General features: G+C 40.4%; 1 protein-coding gene across 7 annotated transcripts in view; it reads left to right on the top strand.

The window, feature by feature from the left end:
• The window catches only part of ADGRB1 (adhesion G protein-coupled receptor B1), a 411,983-nt gene that overhangs the window by 50,185 nt on the left and 336,623 nt on the right, over window positions 1-25,175 (top strand). The gene's annotated exons all lie outside the window — the stretch shown is intronic.

Here is a 25,175-nt window from a genome sequence, read left to right as displayed (position 1 = left end):
CTGATTGGTTGCTATAGGGAACATCTCCACTTTTCAAACCCGCCGGAAACTCTCAGCTTGACACATTTACCCCCTTATTGTTAACCCTAGCCCAAGTACTATCCCTAATCCTATATGAAATGTTAATCCTAGGCCTAATGTTAATCAATGTCCAAACCCAGCCAAGTGATAAACGTAGACCTACAATTAATCCAATACCAAACATTGTACTCCATTTATAGCTAGGAGTGAATCCAGCAGGAAGGTTTAGACTGAGATGGGAGAGGGCACATCCAAGCTCAATTCTAAATTCCAGTGTAAAAAAGCTGCCCAGTATTTGTGCTCTGCCTACAAAAGCAGCCAGGACTTTCACTACTTGTCAAACAAATTGTATTTGCACCCCGTGCATCTCAACATGGTTTATTCAGGTGCAAATAAGCTCCCTTTATGTTACTTTAAGTAAGGTTCATTATCACTAATCCCGGCCTGAGCGCTAACCCGAGGCCTAATGTTAGCCCAAGGGAAAATACAGCCTTAACCCTAGTCCAACTCTTAACGCTAGAACTAACAGTAGCCTATATCTATCTCAACTATTACCCCTAGATGTAATATATCGCCTCTGCTACATCTATTTTACAGCTAATAGCACTTTCTATTTGACTAGCAGCATATTAGAAATTCGGCAAAAGCTCCAACATTCCAATCGGCCATAAATGTTTTGTAGTTCAGACAATGGAGTGCAAGCCTCGTGTCTTACAGCTTGTCCACATCATACACTTTGGTGCTAATGCAGTGTGGGATGGATGCCAGTTTGTGTTGAGCATCTTGCGTGAAATCTCTCTGCCCATGCCCAGGCAGTAGGAGCTCACAGCATATGTAGGCTTGTGAGATTCTGCCACTTATGCCCACCAGCGACTGGAGAAGCGGGACGGTGAAGGGAACGGGCAAATATAGGCCATGTACAGTAAAGGCGTGTTTATGCAAATACGGCTCCTGTTAGGAGGCGTATATTGTGCACCGACTGTAGGATTGGTGCAAGTACTCACTGATGATGACAACTTGTCGTAAAACAGGCGCATGTGCTGCCAATGTAGACGCATCTCGAGATGTGTACAAGAGGAAAAGACGCTATTTTTCCATGTTCTTTTTTTAAGAGCAATTTACAACCATTTATCTAATTCAACAATATTATAGACAACGTCAGATTGGCTGCCAAGCAAAGTGCAGCTCTCCATGTGAGCTAGCATCCAAGTGTTTTACTGTTTTTAATTCCTTAGAGTAGGATATTTATATATAAAATATTTAATCTCTTCACTGAGAGTGAGACTGGTGTAGGACATTTCTGAAAACTGGTGAAAATGTTCCACCCAAAGCCACCAATCAGAGTCTGACATTTTTCTTGTGGATTTTGAGAAATGTCAGCTGATGTCTGGTTGTTTTGGACAACAGTACCTTTTTCTTTTGCGTCACTTTTCAGACTGTCCTCCATTGTACGTAAATTGATGTTTATGTATAGGATACGTGTGGGATAATATGTTATAATAGAGACAAGATCAGGTTTGTTGCAGGTCAGAATAATTCTCAATTTGACCCTTTACTATATAATGAGTTTGGTGATCAACAATGGACATTTATGTACTGTACAATATTTAGCATTAAGGGTAGTTTTATTTTGTTTTTTCCCATTCATTAAAGGGGTACTACAGGCAATGATCGACGCCAATAACTCCCACCAGCGGTATGATTTGCCGAATTTCACCAGTGATGGCAAAGACTTGGGGAAGCCAATTTATCCAAGTATTGTGGCATAAACCAGTGCCCAGCAATGTGGCAAGTTATCTCCCAGTTTCCCTAGTGACATTTTTTTGTAAATTGCGGCTATAATTGACTCACAAATCAGCCTCAACCCCTTACTGACAAATAAGCCCCTAAGTGTTCTGTGATACAAATAACTACAATAAAAGTAATGGAGACATCACACATTTTCCAATTTGTTTTCAGTGCTCTCTAAACCACGATGATGCCTCTGATATATCTCTGAAACTGTAGCCCAAGAGATTTGCACAAATACTAATCCACTTAAAAATTATTATTTTTAATATGTGTTTCCAAATCCCTTGCCATGGATTTCTCCCCGGCAGTTTTGTCTTTTATGAATTGATGATATCATTTCCCCCATTCCCAAGTTAATAATCTCATGTTAACAATGTTTCTTTAAACACTGACTGATCGGCCTCTTTTACAGAATTACTGTCTCTTGACCTTATTAACTACCAGAAATCATCCTAGAATTATCCCCTCACCACTCGAAAGTATGAAATAAAAGTCCGCTAACCTTCAGGCGTAAATCATATTTATGGGGTTTGAACCATAATGCAGATTCCAGTATTCCCAACATATGTACAGTCAACAATGAAAAAACAACTTTCACTTTGTAATTATATTATATATAATATAGACTCACACATACCATTGTCGTGTCTGAAAATTCTCTGCATGTTATGTGATTTGTTCTATTAATTACATTCATGTATTTATTATTCTGTTCAACTGTACCCACGTTCCTGCTATTGCTGTCTCCATATTTGTCATTTATGTCAATTATGTCAGGCGCTACTGAATTTGTGGCAACATGCAAATAGCGATGACGATAGAGATACATATTTTAACATTCAGTTTCTTTTATATTTGACTTTTCTCGACTGCATTTAAACTGAACTTGGAGATACAATATACTGAGTTACTAAGAGGAATATTTATGATGGAGTGAAAAGCTGAATATCTACATTATCTATAGGGGCTGGCTGGCCAATATTACCCCGGGATGGGGGGGGGCAGACTCGGCTCAGCAGCCTACTTAGAACATTTTAAAGAGAAAAATATGTAGGTAGCCCGGGTTGGGTACCAAATAATGATCCTCATTATTCTGACAATACTTACCCCAACGTGGTGAGACTGAAGGGCTCCTTCCCCGACCAGCGTGCAGGATAACTTCTGTGTAAACCGACGGGAAGTCATGGCGATCACTAAAGAAACCGGCGCCAGCTGATGACATCACTGATAACCGCGACGCAGTCATCGGTGCTGTGAAGGGGGTAATACTCTCATTACCCACTTCACAGGGGAATGTGCCCTTTCGATCTCTCCACGTTGGGGTAAGTAGTGTCTGGGTAGTCAACATCAATATGCTGACTACCACCGGGTAGCCCAGTGACCCAATCCAAGGTAGCCCATTATGGAATGGCTCAGTAGGCAAGTGCCCCGTTACCCCCAGTAAGAGGACATTATTTTTCTATTTTTTATAAGTCTTCAATGTTTTTTAATGTTTTGCATCTATTTGTAACTTTTTTTTTTCCTGTCAGCTTATCGGGACTGAGAGCCCAAGTCTGGTCTTTCAGTACCACAGCGCGTGCGTGAAACCGCCTAACCAGGTCACGCGCGCCCGTAATCCCCCCAAACTGACCCCCGGGGAAGCTGACCTCTCTGCATCACGACCTCTACGGCAGCCGGGTATCGCTCAGAGGCCGCAGTGACGTTTGATCGATATATTGTGGCTATAGGTGACTTATATTATAAGCGGCGATAAAGAAAATCAGCTTTAATGCCACATATTAGTGAGTAGGCCCCTGTCCCTGGATATATATATAGTCTGTATTGAAGCCCAATAGCATCAAACAGAAAGATTGGTTGGAAAACACAATATTATTCGTTATCCTATAATAGCAACAGACACTAATCTGTTTGACATTTTCTGTATCACTCAGTGGCCACGTGCCCGCGGATGTTCAAAGTGTTGCCGCTGGTACCTGTCACAATTATTTGGCAATTCCATGAGTTTACACAGTACGATGAGCACAAAAATATGGCATAGATAACTCTACTTACTATAGATTGTAAGCTTGTGAGCGGGGACCTCTTACCTGTATTACCCGGTGTTGTTTTGTTACTGTGTTTGCTCCCAGTTGTACAGCGCTATGGAATATGCTGGCGCTATGAAAATAAATGTCAGTCAATAAATAAATAGAACGCACAGACCCTCGTTTCTGCAGTATGTGATTTCCCAGAAATAACGTTCTTGGAACTGACACAAATCACCGATAGACATCACGACATTGCTGGCAGCATCGTCGTGGATACCCTCGCACTTTGCTTGCCAGCAGGGCCACCAGAATCGCAGCAGCTGCTCTGTTTTTCAGAGAAAAGAGCCCAGGGTGCAATTTCTGGAACCGAATCCAAAACCTGCATCCCTGCTGACATTTGTTTAGCTGCAATTATGGCTCGTTATTGAAATAGCGCCCGGAATGTGCACAGTGCCTCCGTGCTTCATCACAATGGGACTGAGCACATACATCGACTGTAAAGGTATGATGTTCCCGTTGCTATGATGTTGCTAGTGGTATGATGTTCCTATTTTCCCTCACATAACAGACTTCAAATACATATATATTTATTCAGATAGGCTTGCAGAAAAAGACATATTTCTACCAAATAAAAGAATAGTATAAAATTCACAAAATTGTTTTAAAAAAATAAAGCAGTATTGTCAACAAAATGCACAACAAATGGGAAAAAAATGGCTTGTTCGTGAGTGAAGGGAACCTTCTGGCCATTAAATACATAATTTTTTTTCAATGTTGACATATTACACTTGTTTGACCCTGATTTACGTCTTGAAAAAATCAAGAGACCACAAGTCTTTGTTACAAATGTCAAGACAATTTTACATTTAAATTTTCATTGGACATAGCTCCATACCTCCAGGGGCTGTCTGGCAAATTTTAACCCAGGAGGCGGGACTTGGTTCAGCAGCCTATTAGGAACTTTTGAAAGGAAAAAAAATGCTCAAGTTAGCCTGCTATGGGACTGACCCTGGAGGGGAGGGGGGGCAAATGCCTCTCTGCCCCCCAGCTCCACCAGCCCCTAATTACCTCCACTCAGGACTTCCAGGAGCAACTTCAGGTCGAGTGTGGCCTTTTCAGTACCCGTGCCTCAACCTCAGCGGTGAGGTAAAAATTTGTCCACACTACTACTGTTGGAAAGTTCTGTAGGGCATGCTGGAACTTGTAGTTCCACAGAATTTGGAAAACCAAAGGTTGTCTACCTCTGCTTTAGCCCTGCACAATACAATTATAAGACTTCTGCAAAAATATGTCAGTGAGCATGTTATCACCTGGGTCGTAAATGCCTGTCTGTCTGCACTCTGCGGCGAGGTGCTCCCTGATCATGCAGGTCCGTCAGCTAAGGCTGCGCTTTCAGTATTCTTAGAGCATTAATTGTAGCCATAGAAACAAAAGTGGTTCTCCATTGTGCTAGCAGAAAACAGGCATTTAATTTGCAGACCTGCAGTGCCTTTGATCGGTAGTGTAGTGGAATGACTGCTGGGATATTCACAATTTTTATGTAAATGCACACAACACAAAGTGCACACAAACGTAAATTTTGTCAACACGATACATTTTCAATGTCTGAAATAATTAACAGTGAAGATAACTTAGCGAAAAGGATTAACGTCACATATATAGTGATTGGATAGTGGTTATTTTAATTTAAAGGGTATAGCCACCGAGAGACATTTACCCCCTTATTCTTAGTATGATCCTTCCCTGAGGAGCATTTTCCCTGCATAGTATATTTGTGGAAGACCCTTCCTGGAGACGCCTCTCTCCACCTTAATATGACAGTAACAATTCCAGCCTGAGAAGCCCCTCCCCTGCATAGTATGACAGTGGAATATTCCCCTCTGAGAAGCCTCTCCCCTGCATAGTATGACAGTGGAAGTTCCCTCCCCAGAGAAGCCTCTCCCCTACATAGTAAACCATGGAATATTCACCTCTGAGAAGCCCCTCCCCTGCATAGTATTATAGTGGAAGATCCCTCCCAAGAGAAGCCTCTTCCCTGCATAGTATGACAGTGGAATTTCCCTCCCCACAGAAGCCTCTTCCCTGCATAGTATTACAGTGGAATATTCACCTCTGAGAAGTTCCTCCTCTACATAGTATGACAGTGGAATTTCCCTCCGCAGATAAGCCTCTCCCCTGCATAGTATGACAGTGGAAGTTCCCTCCCCAGAGAAGCCTCTCCCCTGCATAGTATGACAGTGGAAGTTCCCTCCCCAGAGAAGCCTCTCCCCTGCATAGTATGACAGTGGAAGTTCCCTCCCCAGAGAAGTTTCTTCCCTGCATAGTATGACAGTAAGAATATCCACTGATATTAAGGGAGTCGTTGCAGCGCTACTGGGTTTTCTATAAATCCAAAATACAGAGAGAGAGATTTTAAACTGTTATCCTACAGACAATAATCTATTCCATTCATATAAAGAACAGTAAGGAATCAAAGATTATGCAGGAGACTTGACTGAGCATTTAAGCAATCACTGACTTTCAAACGGTAGTCGTATTCTTCACACTCAAATTGAAACTTTTCAAGTTGCAGACTATAAGAAATAAACTTACAGTCAAGTAGTAAACGATGTTCACGTAGCAGTTACTTGTGTCAGATGATATACTGCAGTTTTTCCCAAAGAGTTCTATGTCAGTCCTCCGCAATACAGCTGATTCCCGTGTTAGAATTAGCGGCAGCTGATGTGGTTCAGACGTTATTTCAATCTTCACCTCTCCACATAATTGTAAATAAAATATAAAAAGGAAAGAAAGACATGCTTGTGTAATACATAAAACACAATATAATAACACATATTAAAAATCCATTAGACCGGGATTCAATTGCCCGTACCAGAAGGTGAGCGGGTCACAAGCTCAATGAAATCAGGTGTAAAACAGAAGACTTCAGCGGTTGGGATCACAATGTTATAATCACCGAACGTGTGTAACAGGCAATCAAAGCTCCCCAGTCTGTATGACACCACCGACGCGTTTCAACTTCAAAAAGTCTTTTTCAAGGGGATCACCTTGAAAAAGACTTTTTGAAGTTGAAACTCGTCGGTGATTATAACATCATGATCCCAACCGCTGAAGTCTTCTGTTTTACACCTGATTTCATTGAGCTTGTGACCCGCTCACCTTCTCTGTATTTTGGATTTATAGAAAACCCAGTAGCGCTGCAACGACTCCCTTAATATCAGTATCTATTTAACTAACCTACAGCTTGTGTGCAGCTGTATTAGGAGCCGTTATCTGCTGCAATTGGTATTCCAGCACTGAGTGTGGATCTAAACTTTGTTTAAAGTGAAATATTCACCTCTCAGTAGTCCCTCCCCTGCATAGTATGACAGTGGAAGTTCCCCACCAGTGAAGCCTCTTCCCTACATACTATGACATTGCAATATTCACCTCTGAGAAGCCTCTCCCCTGCATAGTATGACAGTGGAAGTTCCCTCCCCAGAGAAGCTTCTCCCCTGCATAGTATGACAGTGGAAGTTCCCTCCCCAGAGAAGCCTCTTCCCTGCATAATATGACAGTGGAATATTCACCTCTGAGAAGCCCCTCCCCTGCACAGTATGACAGTGGAAGTTTCCTCCCCAGAGAAGCCTCTCCCTTGCATAGTATGACAATGGACTATTCCCCTCTGAGAAGCCCCTCCCCTGCATAGTATGACAGTGGAAGTTCTCCCACGAAAAGCCTCTTTCCTGCTTAATATTACAGTGCAGGTTACATGAGAGGCCTGCCCCCACTTAGCATTATAGTGCTGGTCACTTCCCTCAGTCCTCTCCCCCGCTCACTATAACAGTGCTGGTGGCCTCATGTCAGAGGCCCTCTCACCCGCTTAGTATTACAGTGCTGATCTCTTTTCTGAGACCGTACAGAAGGAGGTCAGCATCTGATTGTACGGTCGTATACCTTACACCAATGTGCTCTTTTAGGGTTCTAGGCAGAGGCGATTGGTGTACTGAATACAGTGGTTTTATTGAGAAGGAATTGATATGTTGTTATTGTCATTGACAAATAAGTACAAAAAATTTATATTTAAGACGCAATTCTATGGTCATGTTTGAAGTTATTTTTAGTGAGGATTCACTCGCAAAGTACATATGATAAGTACAAAATACACCAACAATAACTGCAAGGGTATTGGGGTTCCAGAGCTCCTCACAATGAAATTCCTGTGCTGTAAAACTCTACATCTACTCATCTTTCTCACCATTATTATCCGTACATCCCATCCCAATTATCATTGTCCTGTCATCTCAGAGCCAGCAGGCTACATCCGAAGCCAAATGTGCTAAACAGAGATTTATTCTGCGTATGTTTTTGATTGATAAGAGACGACAGCCCCATCTTAACTCTCCGCAGGAACAGAATGGAAGCGCGAAACCTAAAGATGAAGGAAGCTTCCAAGTTTATGGAACGGACTTTGATTAATAGTCCCCCAGGCACGACAGCAGTTATTTCTATCTCCTTTCAGCCCACCAGTCAGTGTTTGATTAGAAGTAAAATCTCATATCTCTCGTGATCTCGCCCTCTATTTTTCTCTCTCTTCCCTCTCTTTATATCTCTTTTCCCCCTTCCTCTTCCTTCTTTCAAATCTCTAATTGTTAAAGGGCAAAAAGCCCTTTCTCCAATAAAAACAGATGTTTTACCGCTGATTGATATTGGCCTATACATCAAGGGGTCACTGCCGGTGATCACAGTGCTATTGCCGGCGGTAACCCCCACTGCCATTAAGAGTCGCTGGGACTCGATGGCATAAACTTCCCAATGCAAAGTATTTTTATTTATTTTTGTTTTATATTTTACATCTATTTTGAACTATTCTTCTGCTTTCTTCTGAGAAGTGAAACTGAAAGCCCAAGTCTTTGCGGGAACCAGCTAGCTGGGTGACGCATGCGCAAATGCCCGGATTTCTGTCTGTGAAGCGCTTAACCCTTACCGTTCATGGCCAGTATCGCAGAGGCAGCTGAGGATAAGCGACCTCGCAAAGATTTTAATAATAAATGATGGGAATAGGTGATATTCTATTAACGTGATAAGCAGTGATAGCAAATCAGCCCTATCGCCAGGTATTAATAGATGGACCAGTGATGGGCAACAGGTTGCCCTCTGAGCCATCATCTGCGGCCACCAGCTCCTTTCTGCATTATTGCCAGATGTGTTTGTTGTAGTGTGTAACACCTGTGTATGATGCTGAGATGTTATTATAGATAGGTGTCTCTTTGGTTTAATGTATTGTTTTACCTTATTGCTGAGTGTAGGGGTACTGTGCGGTCCGTTTGCAGGTTAGTGCGTCACACCATGCGAGACCTGAAGTGTGTCAGGTTGCCCATCACTGGTATAGACCCTTGTCTCCTCTTCTTTTTCTTACCTTGGTCTATCTTCTTGTCCCCTCTTTCTATCAATGTTAATCTCCCTCTTTGTTATTTATCTGTGTTTTCTCTCTCAGTCTTGCTTATCCCCATTCCATCCCCCCACCCTTTCTTTTCCTCATCCCTATGCCGGTGGGGACGACCTCATCTATAGCTCTGTGGTAACCTGCTGAGAGATAGGGCAAAACCCTATCATCGCTTAAAATACCAATTTTCACCAGAATTAGAACTTGTCACCCTTTAATAATCTATCTCTCTTCCTCTGTCTTTTCCCTTTATCTCTCTCTCTCTGTATTGCTCTCACCCTCTCTCTCCTTCTCTCTCTTCCTCTATCTCCCTTCCTTCCTTTCTCTTTCTCTCCCTTCCTCTCTCTGTCTCACACCTCTCTCTTTGTCCTCTCTGTCTTGCCAACCACAGGGTCTGGCAGTATTGTATTTCCTCTGCAAGATCTCTATGAGCCGTTTGATCAGTGCCAGCTCAGTAGATATCAGTCATCTCTGTAAAAGATCTTTAGTTGTATTTCTATAGTAGTCAGGACCTTTGTTATTTTACAGCTTTATTTTCCGGTTTTCAAAGAAAACTCTTTCCGACTGTTCTTGTTCTTTTATAGGAAAACAAACAACAGTATATCTCAGTGCAGTTTATGACATCTGGTAGAGAGTTGCAGAAATGTTGCTTTAACCACAAATTGATGCTTTACATAATATATCATCTCACAGCCCCTTCTGCTGTCTATTGCGAGGTCAGACGGGAAACTGAAATACAGGAAGACGATGAAACTGATCATTAGGGAGCTATAGACCTATATATGAGTGGCTGCACTTCTCACACTGGTAGTGCACCCTACAAGACATTATTGTCATATCATTAATCTCAGAAGTTCATTGACAATTTTACTTTATTTCAAAGGTTAGGTGTCTTAAACTTAATAACTGCCCGAAAGACAACACCTGAAATGTGTATTAATTAGACCACATTCTGGCCTTATTAAATGGTGGATTTGCTCAGTGTTGTAGACAAGATAAGGAGGGGGGGGGCAGGATGGTACAAATCAAAAATAATTTAAAAAAAATACTATAAGTCTATCAAAAAAAATCAAGATGAATTAAATGATTAACTGTAAGTGCCTTCTGACCGGTCTTTGTAGGCGCCTGGTGTAAATACTCTTTATTTTCCGAGAACAACATCTTATGATAAAAATATTCAGTCAACAATGTTTACGATTGCGCAAACAAATAAGGTAGTGTTACCTATAGCAACCAGCAAAGGCATAAGCTTTTATTTTGTAAACTACACTAGAAAAATTACAGAATCAACTGTTTCCTTATGTCCCCCATTGTTATCTGATGCGCTTTTCATAAAAAGGAAAGTTTCCATACATTTATTTCTATGCCGCGTAGTGTTGAAGTGGTATTGTTGCCTTTGGGTCTGATTGCAGACCAGTCCGCTACCACTAGGGCTAGACACCCCCCGGGGAGTTAGGCACGCCCACAGGTTAGCATGACCACGCCCCTTTGTGGAGGCTGGATGGTCCCATATTACAGAATTGAAAGGTTATGAGATATAAGTAAACCAATTGTACATATTCTTTTTTCTTTTCATTTCTGCTTGTATTAATGAGCTGTAAACTCAGCAGCACGGTGATTAAAGTATTAAATAAAATTAAATCTAGCCCATATTGAACTTTTCTTTCTATAAATATAAATGATCACTGACTCATCTCTGATTGAGCTGCTGATTCCTGATGACAGCCGTAAGACCAGACCCTTTCACCTCTATCCACTCTTTTGTCGTCCCAATCAACTAATTTGTCACAACAGATCACATCTCCTGTGCTATTTTCCTCTATACAATTATTATGTCACTCCAATTATATAAGGGTAACATTACACTCTTAATCGGAACGCACAGGACAACGCCGATTCCATTAGGAACTTGTAGCTGACTCTCAGACACCTCCATAGAGTGATCTATGTGAGATTGTTCAGGAATCTGAGTCGGAGACTTGTACAAACTCTTGGTGAAAAAATAACGGGAAAAAGCTTTAAAGACAAATTGTGACTAGTAAGACTTATAGGACAGAAACAGTGTTATCAACAAGTTAATTTCATTACAGCCATTACAAACCCCTGAAGTATGTACCTATTGCACCGTTAGTAAAAATCAGACCCCCCTTCTGATATTACAGTAATACACACAGATTATATGGGCCGCTCATCACAGCAATAAAAACAGTTTTGCTGCAATTTATTAAATATAACCAGGACAGCTCTGGTCAGACATTTCCCCACGGCGATAACTTCCGCTGCTGCCTTACCGCAGTCCTCTCTTCAGAGCTGATAGCATTTCAGCACCTTGGACAGTGGCGCAGACTTATGAATATACATTATAGTTGTAGACAGAGAACCGTCAAATAAATTGGTCAAGAAGACGCAACTACTTCCTTGAAATCGGAAGAAATAAGACTTGGCAACCTTCTCATCCGCCCCCCCACTGCCCCTTTACCTCTCACGATGTCAGTGAGGTGAAGATCCCATTCTCAGCGCAATCATGAAGATTTCAGTCTGGCCGGTTAGCAGACAAATCCCCTCACTGAACCGGAGAGCAGCGGATCTAAGTCTGGATAATATATTGTTATCTTACTACTAGTGCAATGCTGGATATTTAGTTAACCCGTGCTGGAGAGATCACCTTTGCCCAGGGATAGGCAGCTGACTGGCACACAACACACCGAAAGCCACTTAGTATGCCCAGCTATCACTGGCTTTCTTGTATGGAAGAACTAATAATAATAATATATTTTTTTTAAGTATTTAAAAAAAAATTATATTGAAACTTCAAACACTACTGTGCTCGAATTTCGTAGCTCTTATTTGAGGTGTGCTGGTTTCCATTTGCAGTTAAAAAAAACCTTTAAAATTAATAAATGAAATCTTGAATGTGTTTAAATTTCTCAAATTTAGTTAATCTTTTTAATCTATCAAAAATGTGAGAAATACCACTGAATTTTTGCATAAAATTTAGACCAAACAGGCTCGGGAAACAATATGCAGCCGGTTCAAGAATATCTAGCTCCAAATTACTGCTCCTTGACTTCCACTGGTCATGTCCCCCCTCCAAGGAACAGAACTGTGCATTGCTGGGACCCATAGCAAGACTTGGGTAGGGGCACAGAAATACCATTGTAGCCTCCCGGGTCTCCTTCACTCTGCTGTGAAAAGGGCACAGAGCGAGCATCATCATCATCATCATCATTTATTTATATAGCGCCACAAATTTCGCAGCGCTGTTCAGAGAACTCACTCACATCAGTCCCTGCCCCATTGGAGCTTACAGTCTAAATTCCGCAACACACACACACACACACACACACAGACAGACAGAGAGACACACAGACTACGGTCAATTTTAATAGCAGCCAATTAACCTACCAGTATGTTTTTAGAGTGTGGGAGGAAACTGGAGCACCCGGAGGAAACTCACGGGGAGAACATACAAACTCCACACAGATAAGGCTATGATTGAGAATTGAACTCATGACCTTGGTGTTGTAAGGTAGAAGTGCTAACCACTGAGCCATCTTTTGAGCATGCGTGGTCCTGAGCATGTGCAGTGGTTTCCTATCAGAGGGGACATCGGGGAGTGTCCTCAGGAGACGGGGCTACTGGCCCCATGGCGGGGTCACTCCCTGCACACATGGTATTTCCGCCACTACTCCGGCTTCGCTGTATATTGTAACATAGTTTCAGATTGATTCTACATCACATTTAAAGTTTAGTTTAATCTCCAACATGTGCTCTGTCACTAGTTGTTTAAAGTCCTGGCGGAATATGATCCAGCGTCCTCATAAACCTCCATCCATTGTTCTGACATTTACAGCTTAGTCACAAAATCCCCAACGATAAACCCATTCTGTCTGGCAGCGTCTTCTCTTTCTACACCGGCTATTAATCATATTAATTAAATATCTGTGTTATTGAGGTGAACTGGGGATTATGGGAGAACACTTGGCATGTAAAACAATGATAATTATTCTGATCTACACTTACTAGAAGCAAAAACAATTGATTCATTTTTTTTTCTTTGTGGCTGACGTTGCGCACAGAGAAACTGGGATCAAACTTTGTTGGGATGTTGCATTAGAAGCTTCTCTACCACCTAGAACATTTCTGAACACTTTCAATATCCCACATTCTGCACAAAGTATCATTACATTAAAGATCTGAGTTGCAGCAGTAATATGGAGATGTCTATCAGGTCTGTTAATTAATAGGTGAAAACTCTAAACTTTGGCAAAAACGTCTTCACCGGATAAAAGCTCTTTTTTCATTCCAGTCAATTTATTTAAGGGTTAAGCAGTGATTAAGGCCTTCTGTGGCTTCATGAGAAGGTGGGCGTGGCTTTCACAGATCTGGGTGTGGTCTGGGTAGATGGTGGGAGGGGCTTATTTTATCCCAATCTTGCTTTTTGAAATGTTCTGCAAATGCAGCATTAGTATTACATTCAATACACAGAATAAATTAATAATACAAATAACGACTATGTAGTTGTGCGCACATACAGTCCATAGTAATAATATGCTCAACACACAGAAGAAAAGAAGTTGTACTGTGTACTTCTCCATATATACATACAATAGGAAGCAGGGGCAACCGCAGGATTTGTAGAGAGGGGTTTCAATGCCACACCGCCAGTGGGCGTGGCCAGCATGCTTTGGGGCGTAGCTATAATTTTAGACAGTGCTTGGCTGCTCTCCAACTCTTCCTATCCCCATCATATACACGGGCAATGCTGCGTACACTACTGTTAGGGGCACACAGCTCTCCTTTTTGAGCAGAGCCGTGTGAAACGAGACATACCTCCCAACTGTCCCTACAGTCAGGGCATAGTCCCGACTGAGTGGGTCAGAACAGTTAACAGACTGTCCTGCTCTCTCCTACCTGTTCTTGCTGCTTTCAATACTTGTTGGGGAGAGATGGCTGTGAGCAGTGCAGACAGAAACGATCTGCACACAAGCTGCAAAGTGGTCCTGGGGCAGGGTCCAGCCACCTCAGTACCTCAGGCTGTGAGGGGGTTTCCAGGCACTAGGAACCCCCCCCCCCCTCGGTTTGCCTATGGGAAGCTTCTGGTCCAAATAGTCACTGTCCCCTCACCCAAAATACAGTTCATATTGCGTCATGGGGCCGTGGTACCAATCAACCCCTACCATCATGCCCACTTCCTTGTCACACCACCTCTCTTGGCACCTCTGATTACACCTGCTACAAATAAAGAGAGAAGTTGTGCGGAGTAAATGTCTATACATATAGAATAAGAACACATAATGAGAATCAAAGCTAGTTTGCAGAACAAGACAAGCGATACCGTGCAGTTGTGCATTTATGAGAATAATAATAACTGCATTCAGCTAACACGGATAGAAAACTAGTTGTAGGGACAATTTTAATAAAGAGGGAATTTGTATCGGAAAAACATTGATACAAACAAGTCCTTCAAACCCGGCACCATCCATCGAAATTTTCCAGCTACGCCTTTAGCATATTAATGCCTCTTATCGCAGTCTTCATTTCCTCGTTGTATTTCGGTATTGTACAGGTACCAGTGATGTGGCGTAAACATACTTAGCGGTTAAACACTAGAATGACCTGCCTCACTGTTTTTAATTTTAATTTCTGATCATTCAGCAAATTAAACATTTTCTAAAAACCTATTAACCTATACATTTGAAGCTCTGGAGAAATTAGGTTGCTATCCAGTTACTTAATGGGGGATTAGCTAAAGGCAGATCATCACTACGCGCCCTAATAGTCTCTCCGGAGGCTTCAGAGATGTACATGTTAGCAAACGTGGATCACACAGCGTTCCTGGTGCACTGAGCATTCACCGGGTTAGGTAAGATTATGAAGCCTGTAACAAGCACTTGTTATGTCAGAGGTTACGTGTCATTTATAGACATGTACACTCGTGCAGTGTTCAGATTAAGCCTCACTGGATTTTCTTCTACAGTTTCTAAAAGCAAGTAAACGTTGGCACTGATCAGCGCTGCAGCCAAACACCTGTCATGTGCGGCCAATTCAGCACTGTCACACAGGGGCAAGACTGTTATGGCAGAACTTGCAAAAATCCTGGGCACCCAGCCACCGTTTCACAAGAGACAAAGATGAATCTATCTAGTTTTACCACTTTAATGGCTGCAGAGCCCGGGCTGTAATTCACTGCGAACGTAGCTAAACTACTGTATATCAGCATGCTAAAGATTAACTAGTGTTATGCCAAAAGGTAATAAACCTACAGACGGTACCTGGGAATGAAGGAGTTAGTCGGCCTCTTCTCCTTGGCCGTTAAGGGCAAAATTATTTGGAAGGTTATGGAAGCTGCAAATATGATGGAAGTTGTTTTGAATAAGGTAACGAGGTTCCTCAATTGGAAAGCAAATCTCCACTAATACTATGTAACCCCTGTTTGTAGGGGCAGTGGAAAGTAATTAAATGCCCTATGCCTCTCCTTTCTTAGAACCACCCCCCCCCCCCCCCCCCACTCAAACACTGCACCCCCACTTGGTTCTAGTTCCTCTAGGTCAGTGGTCAGGGAACAGGGGTAAATTACCCCAAATGGGGTAAAAATGAAATTCCTGGGGGGTAATGCTGCCGATTCACTTGCTGTCAGTTGGATTGTAGACCCCTTTAAATGTGAAATTGCTGTTGTACCAGAAGAGCCTCAAGGGTTGTCAGAGGCACTTCTTGAGCTTTGATGTAATAATGAAGCACGTATTGCATTTGAAAACAAAGCAGATCTGTCATATTTTTGGATGTCAACAGCTGCAAAGGCATCAAAATTGCACATGAGGAAGCAGTCAAAAAGTTGCTGCCTTTTGCAACAACCCGCAACAAGGATTTTCCACTTTAACGAACTTAAAAACAAAGCAGAGAAATCAATTGGACACTGAAAACTGTATCCAATTTGCTCTGACATCAAAATGCCCCAATATTGATGCTCTCGTATCAGAAATGAAGCAATATCATTTCTCCAAAACCTGAAGTTTTGAAGTTGAAGCTTTGAAAGAAATTTTGAATAGATTCAATAAAATTTTGAATTCCAATAATTATTAATATATGATTTCCTTCCTTTCAAATGAAGGGGGTAGTGTTGGCGTATGTAAATATATTTTGGTGTAATAAGTAAAAAAGTTCCCTGACACCTGCTCTAGGTCAACCATCCAGCTGTAGCTCAGTGTCTCCCACCTCAGGATCCTATGAGAATCCCCCTTTCTAGCTTGTAACATCTAATGTTACGTGCAGCCTAGGCTGGTGTGACCCCATCCAATCCCTTCTCCTCACCATCTCTGGATAGGTGGGCAAAAAAATCAAATTTCCAGTGGATGTTTGGTTAAATGGAAAACCTTGGTTTCACTATGTGTTTTGTACCCATACTTTACAACCCAGATACAGCTGTGCAGGTAATAAAACACAACATATTTAAAAATGCATCTACTAATTTGCATAGATGCTCACGGTGTCCATTACAACTTTATATCCTGTAAAATGATGCTCTTTAATCTGCGTATCTCTCATATAATCCTTCTCTACAATGAGATTCCCGGCCACGAGAGATGAGCATAATGATTTGAAATTGTTCCAGATTTTGGCCATTTTTGGGGCCTCAATTTAGTTTACAGAAAATAAAAGCAGGAAGATTGTTCATAGAGGTCATCATCAATCATATAAGTGTCCCTCATCCTCCTGTTTCTTTTAGGGGAAATACCCACACAATCTAATATTGCTGATTCCATATTCAGGACAAATTACCCCTCGCCCCTCGCATTCATTGCACCCGCTTTCAGATATGATGCACCCCCTCTGTACACTAGAAATTGGGACTATCCTCCAATATTTATGATTTAATTCAAATTTATAGTCTATTATTAAGAAACAAACAATAAAAAAGGAAAAATGCTAAAATTTTAAATAATTATGAAATGATGAAAAAAGGAATTGTTTCTTGAAACTGCTTTAGAGATCTTATACAAAGTCATTCTTAGAACATGAATATCATTAAAAATTATGAGGTAAGCTTTTCTCAGTGTTAAAGATGAATGGTCCTTAGGTATAAGAATTTATATTATTATTATAATTTATTTGTTAGGCGCCACAAGATTTCCGCAGCGCCTTACATAGTACAAACTGTAGACTATACAGGGTGGAACAGTACTGAACAATAAACAAAAGTACCAATACTTCACAAACTCCAGGCTGGCTGATGCAATAAGCACGGAGCAGAAGAACAGGTGAGGAGACAGGAGGGGAGGGGGCCCTGCTCATGTGAGCTTACATCCTAAGGGAGGGAAAACAGAACAGGCACAGGGGAGCCAGAATGAATGGTCCTTAAGGTATGTTATAAGAATGAATGGTGTTTAGGTATAAGAATGAATAATCCTTAGGTATGTTATAAGAATGAATGGTCCTTAGGTATATAATAGGAATTAATGGTCCTTAGGTATTTAATAAGAATGAATGGTCCTTAGGTATATGAATTAATGGTCCTTAGGTATGTTATAAGAATGAATGGGCCTTTGGCTTGTTATAAGAATGAATGGTCCTTAGGTGTGTAATAGGAATGAATGGTCCTTAGGTATGTTATAAGAATGAATGGTCCTTTGGCATGTTATAAGAATGAACGGTCCTTTGGCATGTTATAAGAATGAATGGTCCTTAGGTATGTAATAGGAATGAATGGTCCTCAGGTATGTTATAAGAATGAATGGTCCTTAGGTATGTTATAGGAATGAATGGTCCTTAGGTATGGTATAAGAATGAATGGTCCTTAGGTATAAGAATGAATGGTCCTTAGGTATGTTATAAGAATGAATGGTCCTTAGGTATAAGAATGAATGGTCCTTAGCTATGTTATAAGAATGAGTGGTCCTTAGGTATAAGAATGAATGGTCCTTAGGTATGTAATAAGAATAAATGGTCCTTAGGTATATGAATGAATTGTCCTTAGCTATGTTATAAGAATGAATGGTCCTTTGGCATGTTATAAAAATGAATGGTCCTTAGGTATGTTATAAGAATGAATGGTCCTTTGGCATGTTATAAGAATGAATGGTCCTTAGCTATGTTATAATAATGAGTGGTCCTTAGGTATAAGAATGAATGGTCCTTAGGTATGTAATAAGAATAAATGGTCCTTAGGTATATGAATGAATTGTCCTTAGCTATGTTATAAAAATGAATGGTCCTTAGGTATGTTATAAGAAGGCTACTAGCTCAAAGACCACATTTAACCCCAAAGGTATAAGGAGCCCTCAGTGTGTAAATCCATTTCCACCCATCTTGTTTTAACTTCTTATTAAAATCATCTCATCTTCAATGTTTAATTATCACTTTCATGGCCATAAATTTTAGATCTGATGGGTCCTTGTGATGATGAATTTAAAAATTATTAGAGAGGTTTTGTGTCTCCAAATTCATTTTGATGCTTATGATTTTAGCAATTCTTGTCTTTAATTTCCTATACATTCTGCCCACATATAGCAAGATACATGGACATGGGTCACGTAAATTACCCCCATGTTGCATGTTAGCCTTTGCTGTGCTTCAAAAGCCTGTTTTGTGGTAAACTACGTTGCTGGTTTGTATTTAAGGTTCTGGTGGTCCTACATACTACATGCTACATGCTACATGCTACATGCTACATGCTACATACTACATGCTACATGTTACACGGTTATAGCAGTGAAAAAAATCCTTTCTTACTGTTGTTTTCTGCCAGCCAATTAGATTTACCTGTGATTGCACGTGCCTTCCTAAACAGGATCTTCGGATTTTGGGGGACAATTTTGGAGAGAATTTCATCCTTCTGAAGCATGCGCCATTATTTTACAATTACTCTCCTAATGTCAATAGCTGATTTTGAGTAACGCGTCACAAAGCGAATGCAGATATTTTCCTTCATTCTTCAAACCACTTTGTTTTTGTATTGTAAAAGATGTTCCCCATTCATGTTTTCTAATGCTTCACTTATCTTATTTTCTTTGTAGCCTTTTTCACTAAATCAAGACCTTAGAATTTTTCCTGTTTTTTGAAAGTTTATAAATCTGAAAAATTCCTTCGTAACCCAATCTTAGCGATGACTACGTGTAGTTAGGATGAAGCTGTTGCACTTGACGGGTTTGACGTACGTCTCAGTCTTTCCCTTGTTGTCCTTCATTTCACCAAACACGATTCTCCCCCTTCTCTTTTACGTTTATGTGATGAGATGAATTAAAGAAGAATCGAATATCCGACATGTTTTAAGAGCTGCACACACCATTAATAGGATTGATTGAAGACAGCAATCATTATAAATAAGTGTATTATGTGGACACTTTAAGTGGCTTTCAAGTGACTGTACATAATATTGGCTCTGTGTTTAAACCTATTACTGGGAATTGGGACCTAGTCGTTACTGCTGTACATCTAGTGATTAAGATGCATATTTTATTTGGCTCCCACGGAACTGTCTTGATACGGATGTTTCTTAATTTATTAGAGCAGTTCTAGTACGAAATTGACAACCTTCATCTTATTGTTTTCATTTTGATAACTGATGTAATTTATTCACTCACTGACTTATTCCTTTATCTGCCCCCAATCCCTATCCCAATTCATTGCTCCTAATTCCCATTTCATACTAATATATTAGAATCTGGTATGGGGAAATTCAGACAACCCCTGGGCTTGTGGCAGCCTCACCTTCCCCCATCTCAGGGAGCAATAACCCAACATAAACTATTCTATATTTGTAAAACTGGAAAGATTTCTGTTAAAACACTTGAGCCATTAATGTATATTTTGCAGCACAGTGATATTCATGCAGTATGTTGATATCCAATAGGGTTTGCTTGCATTTTTTAATCTGTAATTTTAAGTTTGAGGTTTCCAGATAGTGAGGTCAGGGAAGAAGAGAGGTATGGAAGAATTCCTTGAATCCTGTTCATACAGTATAACACTATAATACTATACTGAGCGGGGACCACTCGTCTTTGAAGGGTAGTTTTATTCAACCTTGTAATAAAAAATAGGAAAGTGGAGGTTGATTGGCCCATAGCAACCAATCAGATTCTAGCTATTATTTATATGGTGCATTGTAGAGAATATTTGTTAGTATCTGATTGGTTGCTATGGGCAACACCTCCACTTTTCATTTTTACAAGAGTTGGTACAGTTACCCCTAAATGTTAACTCCTAGCTTTATCTGTACTCTGCCTAAAGACACAAATAATATGCCGGTGGTCATATGCCTAAGTCATATAGCCGTACCTCCGTACGTGCCGTCTCTCGGCTTTTAAAATTGCACAGTGTTATTGCCATAAAACAACGTGGCACAGGAATCACACACTCAACTTTCACTTCTAAAGCAACTTCTAATAATGATCAGCTCATGTTCCTGAAAGTCATCATACAAATACTGAACATGTCCTGTATCAACAGGGAGAATATAATATAATCCGTCCATCCAGCGCACACATTACTTAATCATTATTATGTGACGTACCCATCCAACAAAAGCATTTATTAGTAATGTAGTTACTGAGCTGGATATGAATCTTGTAATGAATTATAGAAAAGAAGGGCTATATCTTCATCCATCCGGAGCGAGAATATAAGTTATATGACAGCTGATGGTCCCATGAGGTGACATTAGAAGGAGCTGGGATGAAACACGTGAGTCCGCATATAATACAACATAGTATTGTGTAAAACAGGTCAGCAAAACAGAACTAACTCTGACTCCTTTGTAATACATTGTAACTGCTTTGAGTATTTAGAAATAAGTCTGTGTCACGTAATTCTGACAATGCAACATTGTAACAACAATAGAGAGACTTAAACGTCAATATATAACTTTATAACAGTGTACTGTAGTAAGTTCTCTGACACAGGTTATACACAGATAGCGTAGTAGAGAGAGGCTCTGTTACCATGTTGGATACAGTGAGAGGAGTCAGCCGGCTAATGCTACCAGTCTCTAGTTCCACTTGTTTCATCTTATCACTGGAACAATAATGTTCTTTTCTATTGCTGAACTCAGTTTTTTGCAGAATTACTTGTTTATAAATGCTGCGTATGTAATTATTTGACACCGGGCGATACCTTGATGGCATTCTGGGTAACAGGGGTATACATGGTTGTTGTTATCACTAAACATTGTATGTCCTTGAAAAATATAATTCAGATTCAGTATGGAGAGTTTAATTAATTCTACATATATATATATATATATATATATATATATATATATATATATATATATATATATATATATACAGTAGTCAAAGTGGCGGTATGGAAAATGTAATTGAGTGGAATGTGATAGTGTTACAATGTAGCAGCAGGAGAAGTGGTGGAAAGACATACCTCTGTATACCCCCCACTTCATATATCTATATATATATATATATATATATATATATATATATATATATATATATATATACACATTTACACATGTACATGTATAAATATATATATGTATATATATATTTATATATATATATATATATATATATATATATATATATGTATGTATATATATATATATATATATATATATATATATATATATATATATATATATAATGTTGGTGACTGGAATGTGATAGTGCTACAATGAAGGTGGTAGGAAAAGTAGCGGTATGGCATACCCCTGTACACCCACCACTATATATATATATATATATTTATTATCAGGGACCACAAAGGCCATTTGTCATCTAATAGAAATACAAACTTTATGTCCGAAGCGCCTGCAGCCAATCATATGTATGACATAAGTCAGCTTCTTTTATCCTAAGTGGAAATTCTAATCTTTGTGTGGTTAAATTCCCATTTTGTCATTTACGGGTCAGTGTGTTAAGTGAAAAAGGTTTTTCGTGCTACAAACGGCAGCATTCAAGATATTGCTAAAGTGGGACTTGTCACTTGTTAAATAAATGGCCTTCTGATGAGACATTAATTCAGATGAGGTGGAGGAAGGTTGGGTGGGGGGGAAGGGGTCAGACATTTTCCAGTGCATTCGAGCTGCGACTGTACACAAAATTAAGTGTATTTTTCCAAAACACTGGCAGATGCGGCTTTTTAGAGAGCAACAGGTGACTGCACAGACCGTACAGAGAGAGAGACGGGTGACATGGTGGCACCCTCAGTGCGTTTCTGTGTGATTGCTTAAGCTGCAGAGAATCATCCATAGACGTACAATCCCCAATAGAATCATTGGTGTGAAGATTGTGCATCCGATCTTCATGTGAAGTCTTTAACCTTAAAGCAGATAAAAATAAAGGACATTGCGGTTACCCGATAACTGTTACAGCTAAACAACCTCCACGTTCCCCTCGTGCTTTGCTCTGCCGTGGATCTGCGCGGTGTGGGACGAGGAACACGTACAGGTCTATATATCATAATGCCGGGGATAACACAGATTTTCTGCTGCGTCTACAAAAAAATCGGTTTTCGACGCAGTTTACTAATGAAATATCCTCAGAACAGCTGAGTGGACAATCTGATGCCCGGCGCTACTGGCTGGCAAAGGTAAGAGAAGACTGACGGAGTCGCCAGATTTTACCGGATGCATCTGCGCATTCGTGATTGCCGGGTCATGTATGTGTAGTGGGACTGGAGGCGCGGACTAAAAAAAAAAGAAGTTAAAAAATAAATTACATTTTTTTTTCCAAGAGTAATAATTCCGAAAAGAAAAAAGCTTTATTTAACTGTGGCACCTTCCCTGCTCTTTCTGTAGGGAACTCTGAGCAAATATAATTATTACGATGATGCTATTAACTTGTCTTCCTCAACAAGAATCTCGCTCTCTGCCTTCATTGTTATTATTCCTCCTTTTGTTATTCTCCTTTCACTTATATACCTAATAAAAAGGTTTGCCCCCTTAACCTACTGACTGGGCCATTTTCTCTTCCGCTTGTGCCTTTGCACATCTGATTACCTTCTTAGCCTCCTTCTGTCTAACAAGATCCACCTCATTGTCTTCATTATTCTGAGTCTGCTTATATTTCCTAAAGACCATCTGTCTTTCTTTCACAATACTTGCTACTCTTTTTTTGCAAACCACACTGGCTTCCTTCTCCTTGTACTTTTCCTAACCCTATTGATACAAAGGTCAGTTGCTTCTAGTAATACACTTTTTCATTTTTCCCCACCTCTCCTGCACTCCTTTCAAGTACCTCCACTCCGCCAAAGAGTCACTTACACATTTTCCCATTTCTAGTCAACCTTCCTAAAATCTAACACCTTTGTTTTTGTGTGGTATGAGTCGGTCTCTGTAATTATACTAAACCATACTGCTTTATGTGAACCATGTCTACTGAGTTTGTAATATTGCCATGTACAGCGATAGTACAAAGTGTATTCCAACTGGAAACAATGTTATCTCAGGACAAAATTGTAGTGTCTTATATTGGTAACATACAAAGAGGAGAGCTCCATTGCTCCATTGCTAATTGTCATTGCTGAAATACAAAAAATAGGTCTGGCAGGCTTGGTCTTCTAAATCTGCAGTCACATTGTACTGTGTTATATAGGTAAAATACAAAGAGGAGAGCTCCATTGCTCCATTGCTAAATGTCATTGCTGAAATACAAATAATAAGGCTGGCAGTGTTGTTCTTAATTTGCATTCACATTGTACTGTGTTATCAAAATGGATTCACAGCAGTACACAGAAGACCAGGAGCACCAAACAACTGCTGGCACCAGTCATGATGTTAGTAATCCCTCTACGTCATCTTATAAAGCCTATGTTAAAGTGCATAGTGTTTTTTAAGTCAGGGAAACAAAAATGTAAAAAAACACCTTTCACCTTAGTCAAGAAAAAAAGATGTGTAATCCAGGCAAAGCTATCTGTAGAAAAAAATAAAATTGCCAACATGCCATTCTACACACGCAGTGGCAAGGAAAGAATAAGGTGTTCGCCTTTCTCAATGAGTGCTAGTTCTGCAACTGTCACTAAGGCATCTTCTGGTAAGGTCAGTCTTGACCAAGCAAGACCTTGTCATTCAGACTCCAAAAGTGGTGTCCAAATAATTTTACGTGTAAAAGCCGAGCTGGAAGAAAACAGTAAGGTATGTTCAGATTCAGAAATGACACAAATCCCTGAGGAGAGTCTACCCACGAGTGCTATGTGTAATCCTGTACCCATAAAGAAGGCTCCTTTCAGCATTTCTGCAGATGTGTGCTTGAACAGCCTCATCCTGTTGCAATGGAATTGCAACAGCATGAGGGAGATATTTGTGTGACTGATGAGGGCGCTAATGAGGATGTTGATGAGGATAATGATGTTTGTGTAAGTCCTGCCCAGTGGAAGCAGTTGTTGCACGTGAAAAGAAGAAGGCCATTGTCATGCCTGGGCATAAAACCAAAAATCCACCTCTTATGTGTGGAATTATTTATATCCAAATCCTGATAACAGTTGTCTAGACATTTGTAGCGTTTGTGAAGCCACAGTCAGTAGAGGTAGGAACCTTAACCGTCTAGGAACCTCATCCATGTTACACCATTTGAAGCAAGTTCATGGTAAGGTGTTGGGAAAACTGGAAACTTATGCTAAAAAAATAACAACAAGCAGTCCATCATCAGCTAGGTCCCTTCTCTCAAGTAGATCCCAACACCTGCAATCTACACCCACAAGTACGTCCTCATCAATATCCTCAGTAGCGATCGGAGTTAGTCCTGAATCCAAGTTACTAAGGCTAGATGACTCCTCCACTGACCTGGATTCCTCAGAAGAATTCTTGAGCGTTAGTCCCACTGCTGCTGCTGCTGCTGCTGCTGGGGGTGGATCTTCATCCCAGAAGCAGACCAAGAAGAAGACTACTAGTAGTTTCCAACAATTGACTGTTAAACAAACTTTTGCAAGAGGAAGCAAGTATGAAAGCTGTCATCCAGCTG

The sequence above is a fragment of the Mixophyes fleayi genome, chromosome 5 (genome assembly GCF_038048845.1).
Source record: "Mixophyes fleayi isolate aMixFle1 chromosome 5, aMixFle1.hap1, whole genome shotgun sequence".
Lineage (NCBI taxonomy): Eukaryota > Metazoa > Chordata > Amphibia > Anura > Limnodynastidae > Mixophyes > Mixophyes fleayi.
This window is presented reverse-complemented; position numbering and strand designations above follow the sequence as displayed.